General features: G+C 41.9%; 1 pseudogene; it reads left to right on the top strand.

Annotated features, from left to right (window-relative positions):
* Positions 1 to 1,125: 1,125 nt before the first annotated feature.
* On the top strand, positions 1,126 to 1,896 carry LOC121023008 (immunoglobulin heavy variable 3-23-like; annotated as a pseudogene).
* The last annotated feature ends 4,139 nt before the right edge of the window (positions 1,897 to 6,035 follow it).

Here is a 6,035-nt window from a genome sequence, read left to right as displayed (position 1 = left end):
CTGTGCCAGGAGGGGAGAAACATCCTTAGCACCAGAATAAGGAACACAGGGACAAGAAGGATGTGCAAACAAACCTAGTTACTTGTTTGCACATTAAATAGCCCAAACCCACACCTTTGCCTTAACTCTTGCCAAATCCAAAGTTTTGTTGTCTGAAAGTCACAAGTGCCACCTGATTTGTACATTCTGTGGGTGTCATATCATTACGAAGGCCATACACTTGCAAAATGAAATTTAACATCCCCTTTAGATCAGTCTTATTTCAATTGAATCCTTACACGGGAGCCTAGGATAGACTTATCCTACAACTGGAAGAAGTACCCACAAACTTTGGCAATAAAAAGAAATAAAAGACATTTAAATCAGTAAGGAGGAATGAAAATTTCTTGTTTGCAGATGACATGATCTTAAACATACCAAAAGCCTAGAGATACCACAAAAAATATTAGAACTAATTTTTAAAAATGAGGAAAAGGGCAGGATACAAAACGAAAAAAAATAAATGAATAAAAAATAAACCACCTATGATTCTACACACCAGCATTGAAATATATGCAAAACAGGGGCGCCTGGGTGGCGCAGTCGGTTGAGCGTCCGACTTCAGCCAGGTCACGATCTCCCGTTCCATGAGTTCGAGCCCCGCGTCGGGCTCTGGGCTGATGGCTCGGAGCCTGGAGCCTGTTTCCGATTCTGTGTCTCCCTCTCTCTCTGCCCCTCCCCCGTTCATGCTCTGTCTCTCTCTGTCCCAAAAATAAATAAACGTTGAAAAAAAATTAAAAAAAAAAGAAATATGTGCAAAACAAATAACAAAATAATACAATTGAAGATGGCACAGAAAAAAGTATTTTGGATTAAACTTCAAAAAGTATGTAAAATACTTGTAGAGTGAAAATAATCTATGTTGATGAAAGACCTGTAAAAATGCACAAGGGCCTGCAAATATACCTGGGCTCACTGATTAGAATTCTTCATATTGTCACAGCACCATCTACACAAACTAAACTACAAGTGCATCCCTAACCCTGTCGTTCACTTTTAAAGAATCAAATTTAAGCCTGGAGTGTGATATATATGTCAGAGCACATGCAAATGGGGCCCTCTCTGTGCTGATTAAACCAGCCCAGCCCCGACACTGCAGCTGGGAGAGAAGCCCCAACCCCGAGTGTCCCAGGTGTTCCCATTCTGTGATCAGCACAGAACACAGACACCACACCATGGAGTTTGTGCTTGGCTGGGTTTTCCTTGTTGCTCTTTTAAAAGGTAATTCATGGTGAACGAGAGACACAGTATGTGAGTGGATATGAGTGAGAACCAGTGGATGTGTGACAGTTTCCTGACCAACATGTCTTGTGTCTGCAGGTGTCCAGTATGATGTGCAGCTGGTGGAATCTGGGGGAGACCTGGTGAAGCCTGGGGGGTCCCTGAGACTCACCTGTGTAGCCTCTGGATTCACTTTCAGTAGCAACAGCATGAACTGGGTCCTCCAGGCTCCAGGGAAGGGGCTGAGGTGGGTCGCATATATTAGTAGTAGTGGAGGTAGCATATACTATGGCAGACTCCGTGAAGGGCCGATTCACCATCTCCAGAGACAACTCCAAGAACACACTATATCTGCAGATGAACAGCCTGAAGACCGAGGACACGGCCACATATTACTGTGCAAGAGACACAATGAGGGGACTTCACTGGGAGCCCAGACACAAATCTCCCTGCAGGAGGGGAACAGCACCACCAGGGGTGAACACTATGCACAATTTTGCTTTGTGTTCCCAGGAGCAGGTGCAGTTGGAGGATACAGGCAGGTTTCCTGTCAGGGTCTTGGGGCTTCCTCTCCACACAGCAATTTCCCCAGGGATCCTCCCTGGACACAGGATTCTGTGATTACCTATTAACCCTGAATTAGCAACTGTGTTGTCATAGGAAAACTACCCTAACATGCACAAAAGACACAGTTCTTTGCATTGCTTCCTCCTGTCTCTCTATATGAGTGAATTGCAGATTTCCTGACGCACAACAGCTGAACCTTTACAGGAGTCCCAGAAGCACTCACTGTGCAGCCAGGACCACAGGATCCCACAGCTCCCCATCATCTTCACCCAGCGCTTTCCCCAATCAAACAACGTGACACTTCCCTCCTGGCACTTGCTACTCAGGACTTTAAATGAGCTACAGCTTTATTCAATTCCTCTAAAGAAGAGATAATTCATCTCCGTGTATTAGTCAGGATTCTCCCGAGGCACAGAAACCAAAGCACATCAGTTTATATGACTAAATACATTGATAAGACCCACGTTCCACTCTCACATGCTGGAGACCCAGGAAAACCAGTGGTGTAATTCTCATCTGATTCTGAACTAGTGTCTAGTCTCAGAACGTGAAGAGCTGATGATGTAACTCTCAGAACAAGGGCCAGAGGAGACCAATGTTCCAATTCAAACAGGCACATGGGAAGTAAAACTGAGGGAATTCCTCCACCCTCTGCATCAGTTTCTACTCAGAACCTTAATGGAATGGGTGATGCCCAGGCAGACAGAAACCATGGATAGAAATGCCAGTCTCTTCTGTAACACATCACAGACATCCACAGAAACAGTGGGGAATCTGGGTACCCATGATGCAGTCAAAATGACACATAAAAGTAATCATGAGAAGTCAACCTCCTGTAAACGCGGAGTTCAAGGACTGAAGATTTAGAATTCCATGCCATGACTGGCATGGAGCCTGGTGGGCATAGCTGTGCTTCTGTGGAGAAGGAGGGCCGGGTCCCATAGGGGGCATTGTGGTCTGAGAATCCCCTGGGCGACTTGGGGAGAGACAGTTCCCTTCTCAGGGTGCATTTCGTAAAGGGTGCATTTCCTCTCATGGGGCAGGAGAGCTGACAGGCACCATTGCACTGCTCTGGTCATTAGCATAGGAGCCTCTGCTGAGAGCAGCTAACTGGAATCTGCCTTCTTGTTGTTCTTCACCATGAACTCCAAGCCCATAGTGTTCATGCAACTGCCCTTCTGGGGTAACTAGCTCCAGGCACAGCACAGAGAGACCCTCTCCCAGAGGATCAGTGATGTCCCTGTCATATTGAGTTCATATAATCTAGAGTTTTCAAACCCAGCTAGAGCTCCTGAGAAAAAAAAACATAAGAGCCCTGTGCCGCCAGGTGGGCCAATGGCTTGGACATGACAGGGTGAATGCAGGGTTCTGATGGAAGCCTGGGACCCATGAGTACAGATTGTTCTCCCTGTGTGAAGGCTTCCTGAACAGGGGTAGCTGGGAACTCCAACTCCAGGGAATAGATAGGGAGCTGATGTCAATATTTCCTCCCACCATTCAGGATGGACAGAATTCAGTGAGCAGCACAGCACCTCCCAGTAGAAGCTGAGCCACTGACACCAAGCTTTACCCCCCGTTGCCTTCCTCAGATGCTTCCTTACTAGGGAAAGAGTGCCTGAAACCCAGACCAGCAGTGCTCCCCTCCCTCAAAAGACGACATATACCCACAAAGGCACCAAGTCTACTGACCATATAGTGAGGCATAACTTCACCTCTAGGGGAAATAGGAATTAGTCTCTTTTAACAGTCAGAACAAACTCACCTAGTTAAAATTCACAACATTGTGGACAATGTCTAAACACTCATCACTGGAGACAAGGAGAAACTCTGCAGAGGACTTAGCTGAAGGACAGAGCAGCCAATACACGACAGCACAGTGCACACAGAACACACAACAAATGCTTCCTAATGTGTCAAGGCCTCAACAGTAATTGAACACTTCTCAATGAAGACACTACTCTAGAAGCAGAAAACAAAACGGGATTTTCTAAAACACTTAAGAAAGCGGAGACATAGAAATACACCATGATGGAGGAATTCATCCCAAAATAAAAAATGATAAAAGGACATTGCCAGGGATATTATTAAAACACATATATCTAATATGCCTCAAACAGAATTTCTAAAAACTCTCACAAGGAAATAGAATTTTTAAAAACTATCATAAGGATACTTGGTGTGCTTGAGGAAAGCATAGGAGACATTTGATAAACCATTACTGGATATAGAAAAGACCTAAAACCTAGTCATGCTGAAGTTTTAAATGTTGTAACTGAGATGTGAAACTGATTGTATATAATGACCTCAAGGTGGAAAGAAGCAGATGAATAAGAGACATAGAAGATAAAATTATGGAGGAAATGAAGCAGAAAGGAAGAGGAAAATTAAAATATTGCATCACAAACATATGTTTATGGATCTCAGCAACTCCATAATGTGTAATAAAATGCTTCTCAAAGGAGTCTCAGAAGAAGGAGAGGGATAAAACAAGGGAAGAAGAGTTATCTGAGTGAATTACCATGGGAAATTCCCAAACTGGGGAAGGAAACAGACATGCACATCCTAGAGGCACGTAGAACGCCATTAATTCGAAAATGCAGGCCAACCCTGAGACATATCATAGTAAAATTGGCAAAACACACAGAAAAAGGAAAACCCTAAAAGCACCAAGACAAAAGAGGTCGCGAACTAAACAGGGAAGACAAAAGAAAAGATTATGGCAGATGTATCCACAGAAACCTTCAGGCAAGAAGGGAGTGACATGATATCCACAACATGCTCAGTTGAAAACTATTCAGCCAAGAATACTTTATCAGAAAGGCTGTCATTCGGATACAAGAAGAGAGAGAATTTCCCAGAAATGCAAAAATTAAAGGAGTTCATGGCCTCTAAACCAGCCCTGCGAGAAATATTAAAGGTGATTCTTTGAGTGGCAAAGGAAGACTAAAAGAAACAAAGACTAGAAATAAGCAGAGACAATCTCCAGAAACAGTGACTTCTGAGGTAACACAATGCCACTAAGTTTATATCTATCAATAATCACTGTGAATGTAAAAGGGAAAAATGGTCCAATCAAAAGGCATAGGATATCAGAATGGATTAAAAATACAAGACCTTCTATACACGACATACAATAGACTCATTTTCAACCTAAAGCAACTGTAGATGGAAAGTGAGGGGAGGGAGAACAATTTATCAGGCTAATGGATGTCAAAAGAAAGGTTTAGTACAATATTCATATCACACTAACTAGATTTTACCTAAGTGTGTTACAAGAGATGAGGAAGTCAGTACATTATCATGAAGGAGTCTACTCAGCAAGAAGATATAAAGCTTTAAATATTTATACACCAAAATTGTAAACACTGATATACATAAATCAGTTAATAAGAAACATAAAAAAACTTATTGATAATAATACAAGAATAATAGAGAACTTTAACACACCACTTACCGAAATGGACACATCACCTAAGCCAACATTAATAAGGAAACAGTGGCTTAGAAAGACACACCTGACCAAATGGACTTAACAGATATATTCAGAACATTCCATCCTAAAGCAACAGAATGCTCATTCTTTTTGACTGCACATGGAATATTCTCCACAACAGATCACATACTATGTCATAAATCAGCTCACTACAAGTTCAAAAAAACTCAGATCATACAGGCATATTTTCATACCAAACACTATGAAACATGAAGTCAACCACAAGAAAAACTTTGGCACACCACTAATACATAAGGTTAAAGAACACTGTGGTAAAGAATGAATGAGATTTTCAGGAAATTAAAGAAGCAATAAAAAATACATAGATGCAAATTAAAATGAAAACATGGCATTGCCCCATCTGGATGCAGCAAAAGTGGTTGGAAGAGGGAAATATATAGCAATACAAGCCAAACTCAAGAAAGAGGAAAAATCCCAAACACACAACCACTTCACAACTAAAGAAGCTAGAAAATGAACAGCAAATGAACCCTAAAGCCAGCAGGAGAAGGTAAATTAAAAACATTAGAGCACACAAATGATAAAGAAACAAACAAAACATTAGACACATCAATGAAAATATAAGTTGGTTTTTGGAGGCATAAATAAAAATGATAAACCCAAGGCCAGATTTACCAAAAACAAAAGAGAAAGGACTAAGTTAATATAACCACAAATTTAAGAGGAAAGATCACAACTAATGGCACAGAAATAC

Source organism: Herpailurus yagouaroundi, unplaced genomic scaffold (genome assembly GCF_014898765.1).
Source record: "Herpailurus yagouaroundi ecotype Mexico unplaced genomic scaffold, PumYag 487, whole genome shotgun sequence".
Lineage (NCBI taxonomy): Eukaryota > Metazoa > Chordata > Mammalia > Carnivora > Felidae > Herpailurus > Herpailurus yagouaroundi.
This window is presented reverse-complemented; position numbering and strand designations above follow the sequence as displayed.